Here is a 10,274-nt window from a genome sequence, read left to right as displayed (position 1 = left end):
TGTGTGTGTGTGTGTGTGTGTGTGTGTGTGTGTGTGTGTGTGTGTGTTTTCATGCATTCGTGTTCATGTATGCCCAGGTACGTGTGTGCATGTGTGAAGGCCATGCGTCTTTCCTCAGGGGCTAACTATCTTATTTTCTTTTGAGACAGAGTCTCACTGGCCTGGAATTCACTAAATAGTCTAAATACACTGACTAGTGGCCACCAATCATCTTTCAGATCTCTACCTCTCCGGTGCTGGAATCAAATTCAGGTCCTCATGTTTGCCTTGTAAAAACTTCAGCAACCGAGCTGTCCCCCTAGCTGGCCCTCCTGCTTTCATATTACTAAAAGAATGACATCATCTTTCACGAAGCTGTGAAAGAAAGCAGGAGATACTATCTTTGTGGTCTACTTTTAGCCTTCATGGAACAAAATTAACAATTCAGAAATTTTCATTTTCTACCTTTAGAGGCAAAGAAAAGAAAATGGGCCGAGAAAGCCTTTTCAAATTATTAGATGAACCAGAAGATAAGAGGAACAGCACTCATAATCCTAATAATGGGGGTAAAATGTACTTTATAAGTGAAATCTCAGACTATGAGTCCTCAGGTGGCTCTACCCTGAGTGAATTTTCTCAAACAAAAGAATTAGTGCATGAATAATGCATATCTGTGGAGAAAGAGTGGCTATAAGATATTTTACCCTGCTAGACAACAGGAAGGACTTCATCATGCTGTCATTTGGTGCAAGAAGCTGGAGCATCTCATCTTGCTAAAAGTCCATGTGACTATATCTGTCTCTTTCCCTCTCCCTTGCTTTGCGTGTGTGTGTGTGTGTGTGTGTGTGTGTGTGTGTGTGTGTGTGTGTATGTGTGTGTGTGTTGCACATGCAGAGGCAGAGACTACAGGAGGATATTGGGTTTCCTTTTCTGTTATTCTCTACCATGTTCCCTTGAGACAGGGGCTGGCAGCTCTTGGGTCGTCTCTATCCCACTCTTTGACCCCATGGTCAAAGGCCCCAGTGGCGCCATGGGCTCTGAAGACTGGAACTCGAGTTCTCATGCTTGTACGGTGAGTGTTCTTACCACTGAGCCATCACCCCATAGCGTATCATCTTGGTTTCTTATCTAAGCCAAATCATAAGGCTCTCTTGGGCAAAGATGTTTATGCAACAAACGTTTAAGTACTGTGCCTAGAACCGTGACCATCCATGGAGACACAATGGTTGGAACATTAAATATCATCTCCACCCTTGAAGCTCTTTCACACACACACACACACACCAGCTCTTCAGGGTGACAGCCTTATTTCTGCACTCTGACATTCCCACTTCCTGTCTGCAAGATCTCTCGGGAAATCTACTTCAGTTCTCTGAGCTGTGTTCCCGTCTCTGAGCAGCGGAGATCCTGCTTGAAGGATGTGTACTAGCTTGCAAGGTCCACCATGGCCAAACACTACACACTCAGGGAGGGGGGCGAAATGACAGTCCTTTGTTCTCACAGTTTCAGGATCTGAACATCTAAGACCAAGATGTCAGCAGAGCTCGGCATCCATCTTCCAGGCTCTTGGACCCTTGGGAACCTTCTTGGCGTGTCTTCATGGCTGTTCCTCGGTATGTGCCCCTTGACCTTTGTATAAACACACCAGTTGTATTGCATGCACTAGGGCACACCTACATGACCTCTTTTAGCTTTAATCGCCTCTCAGAATAGACTGTCTTTGCTTATAGCCATACCAGCCGCTAAGACTTCAGCATGTGTGAACTGCCACGGAGTGGGAAGAGGGCGAAATTCAGTGCAGAGAAGACCACTGCAAAGATTAGAGCATAGGTGTCCCAGGCAGGTGTTGATGTCCCAGTCAACATCCCTTTTGCAAAATGAACAAATGGAAAGAACAGCTCTAGGACTCTCAGTCACCTGCTGGCTTCCATCCGAGCAGGCCACGCTGCGCACATTCGCCAGCCCTGCCCGCCACAGTGTGTGCTCATCTGTCCACTCGCCCTAGCAAGCCCCCCGGTGTGTCTCTTGCTTTGAATTCTAACTCTTCACAAGGACTGGTATTGTGGGAGAAAGTCCAAAGAAACCAGTATTTTCACACACTTTATTGAATCAAGCTTACTTCACCTTGCAATGGCCCTAACATTCCACTGAACGAATCGCCGCGCGTGTGAAACCTCCTCCCAGCTAACCGCAGTCATTTCTCCACTTGAGTCTCTTCCTCTCTCCCCTCACTCACGAATGAGCTCATAAAGCTTTGACACAATGGGAAGCTTGTCTTTCAGTCACCGGCTCGATCAGCAAATCTCTCATTACTGGCACACAGTCGGTGCTTGGCCACGGTATCCTTGAATGCCTCACATAGTGGTGAACACATAGTAGGTACTTAGGCGTGCTAAGTGATCGACTCTATCAGGAAAACAAATTTTCACACTCAGGCTTACAAAGAATAGGAGAGAAATTGCCAGAACTGGGGTCTGGCAAGTTGGATCCAAGTGAGAACTCTGCTATTTACCTGCCTGTGGCTGTGAGCAGGTTACCGTCTGAAACCCCTTTCTCCATCCTTGCAGTAAAATAATAGCACCTTTTTAGCACAGTTGTTTTGAAACCTCCAACTGTGGAATCCGCTATTCTGTCATGGAGTAGGAGATCATTTTCAGACAAATGTATAGGGTTTATCCAAATATTCATCACTCGAGAGGTGAGAGCCAAACAAGTAACGTTGTGCTGTGTTTCAGCTGGACTAAAATGGACAGCAGATGCAAATTTGAAATGGAAAGATGAGGTGTCCTAAAGGAGTAATTTGAGAGAGGGTTGGGCTAGATACTTGGTTCCTGTCTTGGTTCTAAACCAACCCTCTAGATGTTTTTATTGTTCACGGAGCACACACATCCATAAACACACATGGGCAGGAACATTTATTACGGAGCACACACATCCATAAACACACATGGGCAGGAACATTTGTTCTGTGAGGCTATTTTCCTGACCCATCAATCACTGTACCCACTGGAATAACGGAAGTGAGGGAAGAATAGATTCATGTTGAACCATCCGGGTTCTCTCTTGTGGTTGTTCTCTGATCTGCAGCACTAAAGGCCATGGGAATTCTGGGATTTCTTGTGCCAGAAAACACCACACTCCATCTAAAACTAACAGGGTCAGTCTGAGATACAGGAGGGCCTGTCAAATTTGGGGCAATTTGAACATCAAAAAATAATATTACCCTTAGAGTGTATGATCCATTGAGCACCCAGGGTGGGGTTCGTCGCTAGAAATCAAGCCCAGGGAGGGCCTCATGCACTCTTCCATGGAACTACATTCTTAGATCATTGTTGTAAGATCTGTACATCTACAGTACCCATAAAGCTCTGGAGATCATAGCTTGCCTATCATGTACATAGTGTTGAGCTAGCTCCAGAGCGTTGTCTCAAATTTAAATAAACAAACAAATGAATGTATTTACAAAGAAAGAAGTGAATGAACAAAGGAGAAACCATTAAGAAGCAAAGAAGAGATCAAAAAAATCGCTTTGCAACTCTGGGTAAGATGCTCAAACTTCATTCAGAAAGGCAAACGAAACAGACATCGGAAGAGGGAGAAAACAGGGAACAGGACAGGAGCCTACCACAGAGGGCCTCTGAAGGACTCTACCCAGCAGTATATCAAAGCAGATGCTGAGACTCATAGCCAAACTTTGAGCAGAGTGCAGGGAATCTTATGAAAGAAGGGGGAGATAGAAAGACCTGGAGGGAATAGGAGCTCTTCAAGGAGAACAACAGAATCAAAAATATCTGGGCCCAGGGGTCTTTTCTGAGACTATTACTCGAAACAAGGACCATGCATGGAGGTAATTTAGAACCCCTGCACAGAAGTAGCCGATGGCAGCTCAGTGTCCAAGAGGGTTTCCCAATAATAGGAAGGGGGATCATCTCAGACATGAACTCGTGGGCTGGCTCTTTGATCACCTCCACCTGAGGGGGGAACAGCCTTACCAGTCCACAGAGGAAGACAAAAAAAAAAGCCAGTCCTGATGAGACCTGATAGACCAGGGTCAGATGGAAGGGGAGGAGGACCTCCCCTATCATTAGACTGGGGGAGGGGCATAGGAGAAGAAAAGGGAGGGAGGGATTGGGAGGGGATGGGAGAGGGGCTACAGCTGGGATACAAAGTGAATAAACTGTAATTAATAAAAATAAAATAAAAATTGAAAAAATAAAACCTCTGATTAAGGCAAAGATCCTTTTTTTTTAATTTAATGCTGAATAAAATGTTACATAATGAGAGATGGCTCTGCAACTAAGACCACACAGTACTCTTGGAAAGGGTATGTTCTGTTCCCAGCACCCATTTCAGGTGGCTCACAACTGCCTGTAACTCCAGCTCCAACATACCTGAATCCCTCTTCTGGAAAAGGAGCCCTTTATAAGCTATGCAGAAACAAAAGCTGCACACACTCTCCGAGTTATCACCTCATGGCTCTCTAGATGATTACAATGACACCAATTTCCATCACGCTCATCTACCCGCTGCTCCCGCTACTAAGGGATCCTAACAGCAGTTCCTTACTGTATGCTGATGCAAGAAATTCATAGCGGCATAATAGTTTTCCAAAAAAACCAGTTTCATATGAATCAAATTGAAATGAAGTAAAATCCATAGTAATGAGCGTTCAATAAGACAACTGAGCCAAAAAAAAAAAAAAAAAACATCAAAAGGACTCTGTCAGACACAAAGTAAGACATGAGGACTGTTGTAGATTTTGATACAATATATAACAATTGGATCCTGTATTTTTCTTACTCATAAAACAAATATTGGGACTCTCTGGAAGCTTTGACGATATATTGGATCTTAAAGGATGTTGAATTGGGATTGATGAGGGTGAGGGGATGGGGATGGGAAAGAGAGTGCTTTGATTTTAGTTGGTACCCAATAAGGAAAAGCCTACAAGAAGTGTGATAATATGTAATTCAGCTTTCAGATGGTTCCACCAAGAGTAGAAAGGAAGGGGAGGCTGGGAGCAGCTCTCATCAAGTTATATTGTATAGGTGTATGAACTGTCAAAGAATACTTTTTAAATATTAATAATAATAATTTTTCTGTGACCATGAGCTTTCAAGATATATGCATTTTTTTTAAAGCTTAAAAGCTGACACCACCAAACAGTAATATCAATGGCTTCTGAGGAAGTTCAGATTATTTTTTTTAATTTTCATTTTATAATGTGTGTATTCTTTGAAGTCTTTCTCACAATAAGTATGTATTGGTTGTGTAGTTAGGGATGGGGGGGTGGGATTCTCATTTGGGAAGAAAATGCCATTTCCTGTTCTGGGAGTGATAGTCCCAGCTGAGAATGCCCCTGGGGGCAGTTCTGTGGTAGAATGCTTATTCACTCAGCACCAACACTTCAGCTGGCAAAGACTGGCTATATATATATTTTTAAAGTCCTCACTTCCCCTGAGCATGTTCCAGTTCCACTGTGTAAGTGTTACTCTCATCACGTGAAACAAAATTTTGCAAAGAAAGACGTCTACTCACAGGCTGGCATGCTCTTCCCCCTTCAGTCCACGTCTGTAAGTCCTTCTCCGGGCCACCTCTGAGTCTATGCTTCATTAATTTAAAACCATCTGGGTACTGCTCATGTTGGGATATTTCCTGTTTTATGTTCCTACAAACTGCGTTTGACAAGCTCAGAGGGGTCCAGGGTGTCATTGAATGGCTCGTGCCTGGCGCCAGGAAGCTTTGTTGCTTATGTGTCGATGAACAAATAAGAATACACAGAATTCTGCTGCCAAGGGAGCCTTGCTTGTGTCGTGTTGAAAATGTACACATGCAAGAAGCTATGGAATACAAATCAGAATGTTCCCATCCCACCCCTGAGCCCCACACAGAGCCCTCTAGTGCCTTTTGTCTCCAGGCAGCAGGGAAGTCAAGCAGAAAATTCACTATTAATGGTTCCATAAAACATTCAGGTCCCAGATGTAGCCCCGTGGAGGCCTCGTGACAGCCTGGAATACAGATGTGTTTCCTCGGTGGGGAGCCTGTTCTCAGTCAGTCCTCTATGAGTTTGGCCTCTCAGAGCTAGGTCCTGGGAACTCTGACCTCTTTCGCTGGCAATAGATATGAGGATATGGAGCCAAGGGGCTCCAGGAAAGTTTTTGTCCTTGGAGCAGGTGCTAGGCTGTATGACATTCAACACAGGAGATTAATCACCTTCCTTCCCTTTGAGAAACAACCACACCATCTTAACAAACCATTTGTCTCTGTGTGGATCTTAAGTGCTGTGCTTATGCGTTTCCACAAGTGAATTCCAAGGATGTCAGCTTTTGTGGGTGAGTGGTAAGTGCCCTAGAATGATAAGGCCATGTGCCCATGTGCGCAAACCTACCTAAAGCCTGCAGTAGCCCACAATGGGAAGAGACCATGGAGGACCAAAAAGTTGCAAGAAAATGCTTAAATCATTGACTTTTCATGGATACAGATAAAAATGGACTTTGAAACATGTTATTTTATATTACAAAGGACTGAAACTACTTTGTCCTGCCTCCCATCCCCCGCCAAGCTGTATTTTGTATTTTCCTCTTCAGAACCAGGAAATAGCTTGGGGAAGATAGTCATCTCGCATGAGGAACACAATTTTGTGAAATGGCACTATCCCAACTCTAAGCCAACTTGTCTGGTGAGAGGCAGGAAAAGGGAGGGCGAGGGCACTGCCCCCACGGAAGCCCGGGTGGGCGCTGTAGCCAGTCACACCTCTGATGGGGGTTAAGGGGAGATTGGAGAACAGAGATTTCCTAATCTAGAAATTCAAAATGAAGGTTTTGGGGTTTTTTTTGTTTTTGTTTTTTCACATAGCGCTGTCTTCAGGGGCATAAGGAAGCGTTCCACGCCGTTGTTTAACTGTTTGTTTATTCTGGTGAAACTCTAGGGCTGCAGACAGTCCCTCGGGGTCAGCCACGAACACAGGAACTCCTCCATCCAGCCAATAAGCACTGTGTGCCTAGCTGAATGTTCTAAAATATTGAGCAAATACTAGCCCTGTTTTTCCCATGGCCGGGAGAAGCCTGAGATCCTGAGGCCACCCCTCCAGGCTTCTGCTGCCTCGTTCAACACTCACTGTCTGACGGACCTGAGTGCCCCGCCTCCTCTCTTCACTCTTTCTGCCTGCCCAGATCTCACTCCCTCTTTAAGATCCTACTTGCTCCCTTCCCATCCACTGATCCTTTCCATGACCTCCACAAGAGGGGAGCCATGTCTTTTCAGGGCCCATCCCTCTCTGCAGACGCTCTACCCGCCTCCCATTCTTCTGTTACTTCTAACCCATCTCCCAAGCCAGACCATGAGCTCTGCACCACATTCCACCGAGTTGCCCACCCATCGACCTTTTGTGTATCGAGCAGTTTGGTGAGGCCGAGGGTGAAACCCGGCTGGGAGAGCACCTGCCTAGCATTTGTGAAGCCATATTCAGAATCCCCAACACCACAGCAACCAGGTACCGTGATGCAGGCTCACAATCCTGGCACTCACTGGAAGGTGGGAAGATCAAGACCATCCTTCATTACATCACAGGAGAGAAAGGAACATCAGAATCTCTGACAAATGATAATAAAGATGAGTCATTTGCATTAGATAATATCTGGAAACAAGGATGAAGGAAGGAATCAGAAGGAAGGTGAGTTATACGGGGCTGGAGAGATGGCTCAGTGGTTAAGAGCATCGACTGCTCTTAAAAGGACCCAGATTAAATGCCCAGCAACCATATGGCAGTCCACAATTGTCCGTAACTCCAGTTCTAGGGGATCTGATACCCTCTTCTGGCTTCAAGCTTAAGACTCGCACGTAGTATTTATCCACATACTGAGGCAAAATATTCCCACACATAATTTTAAAAGCAAATATTTTTTAGAAGTACTATAAACTTAGGCTGTGACAATGTGATTTATGGCACATAAAATATGGACAGGAGCTCACAGGGGTATGATATCATCGTATGCATCAACATTGAATGGGAGCATCCTGAATGCACTGGGAGATTTGTGAAGAAAGAAAACACTTAGGACACCATGAGCATGCAAAAGTGAGCTACTGCATAAAACTTTCTACTTTAACAAGGGACCAGGAAGATATAGGGCTCGTGTGAACAAAAGGGAACATGTGTGTATTTCTGAAGATATGTAAAACACAAAAATAGCAGAACCACCTCTCTGCATCCCTACCAACTACATTTTACAGAGTTTTCCAGGGTCAGGTTCTGGCATGACCAGATGCTGTCTTATTTTAAACATCACCTAATGCATTTTTTTTTCCTAATGCTTTTATGGTCTTAGCATTCAAGGATCTGGGTACAATATAGGAGTGTGGCTGGAGACAGAGTTTTCAAAGTTCAGGGTACAGGTTTTGTATTAGACAAGACCACTAATATAGAGCCACAAGAGCTGTGTGACGAGCTCCAGCGACGCTCTGACATGGCCAACCGGAGGACCATTGTCATCCTAGAGCCAACAGCCCCCAACTCTGGGAAGTCACCCATTATTCACCCTTGTCCCACAGTGAACTTCCATTCCCTCTCAGTGATTGTATCCCCACTCTCTGGTGGGTGCGGTTCCATTTTCCCCCTTACAGGCTGAATTATATACCCTGCCCCCCAAATTCCTATTTGAAGATCTAACCCCAGTACTCAGAATGTCTTTGAAGTTGGAAACTTTGACAATGTAATCAAGAGCAAATGTAATCTTTTAAATGGACCTTAGCCCAGCATATCTGGTGTCCTTGGGAAGAAATTATGAGAGAGATGAAAAAGGCCAAGCACGTAAAGATGCAGGGAGGAGAAGGTGGCCAATCAACTCAAGAGCCTGTAATGCAAACCACCCTGGCTTCTAGAACAGTAGGGTAATAAATGCCTATGGTTGGAGCCACTCCGTCCGCAGAACTCTGCTGCAGCAGCCCAAACAAACTCCTCCACCCCCTGATCCTCAGCCTTGGCTCTGTTGAAGGCGGGCTGACACTTCTCGGCCCACTTAGAACCTGTGATTTGTCTTCAGTATCTTAACATTTTGTTCAGAGATGATAAACATCATGTCACTTCTCTCCTCGCTGGAACCTGTTTCACTCCGGTCCTGAACTACAATCAGCGCCTATTGTGGGTCTCCTAACTCTCTAATCGCCTGAGCCACCATGGCACCCGCTGTGGTTGATCAGCACTCATTAGCATAATTCTTGCGGCCCAGGTGAGCTGCTCCGTCCCTCTTTTCTCACAGCACTGAGCACCCACTCCTCATGGTCAGTTCCTGGCCTTCAAAGGCAATCACTCCCTCTTTACGTGAAACTTCTACTCACTTAAAATCCAGCGTTTATGTCCTCTCACTGCTATTAAAACGTCACTAAAGGTGAGGAGGTGCAGACAAGGGAGTGCTCACCTGACACTATTGGTGGGGATGCAAATTAGTAAAGTCCTTACAGAAAATATGGAGTTTCTCAAAAAAAAAAAAAAAAAGTATTATAAACATATGATTCAGCTATCCATTACCAGACATATAGCCATCAGCTGCTAAACACCTTGATTTGGTTATTTCACATGGTAGACATAAATCTCCATCACTCAAAAACCTTAAATATGGACAATTCTTATGCATCAATTAAAAAAAAAAAAAAACAAACATTTGTGGCTAGAGATGTGGTTCGTTAGTACAGCACTTTCCTTGCTTGTGCAAGGCCCTGGGTTCCATTCGTAGCACTGCGTCAATAAACAAACGAACAAATGACTCCAGTGGTGGGAAACCTATTTCTTAGACCTCCCTGGCATTCACCTTGCTCTCAATACTTCAAAAGACCATCCTCATTTTGACACAAAGTTGTGGAGAAATGTGTCTATTTTTAATGTCCTCTTATGTTGCAACTTGAAAGAGTCTTAAAATGTGAAGCCAGGTGCCCTCTTTGGAAAAACAGTAGCAGCCTCCAGCCTCAGGACCCTGCTGCTGTGGTTACTAAGGCGACCAGTTGGCCGTAGGTGCCTTAATCCATCAGTAAATCCCAGGCAGGCGGCCACATACCTGCAAGGAAGGTGCGCTTGGCCCCCTGAGGGAGGAAAATAGCTGGGTGGGTGGAGGTTAGTAGAGTCCAGAGGAGTCATCGAGGTTCTGAGCACTTTCTTCCCTGGCAGCTCCTCTCTGGGGAGGATTGGGCGCCTGATGGGAGAGTTTGCCTCAAGATCCACCCGTGAGAATGGCTGGAATCTAGTTTCCACCTCCTATAGCCCTTGGCTTGAGTCTACTCCTAGAAATGGGGTGAGGGGACCT

The 10,274-nt window shown here is 45.1% G+C and overlaps 1 pseudogene; it reads right to left on the bottom strand.

Annotated features, from left to right (window-relative positions):
- LOC129678892 (uncharacterized) overlaps positions 1-743 on the bottom strand; it is a 77,335-nt pseudogene extending 76,592 nt beyond the window's left edge.
- Positions 744-10,274: the final 9,531 nt, after the last annotated feature.

This window comes from Psammomys obesus, unplaced genomic scaffold, assembly GCF_907164565.1.
Source record: "Psammomys obesus unplaced genomic scaffold, mPsaObe1.curated_primary_1811, whole genome shotgun sequence".
Taxonomy (NCBI): Eukaryota; Metazoa; Chordata; class Mammalia; order Rodentia; family Muridae; genus Psammomys; species Psammomys obesus.
This window is presented reverse-complemented; position numbering and strand designations above follow the sequence as displayed.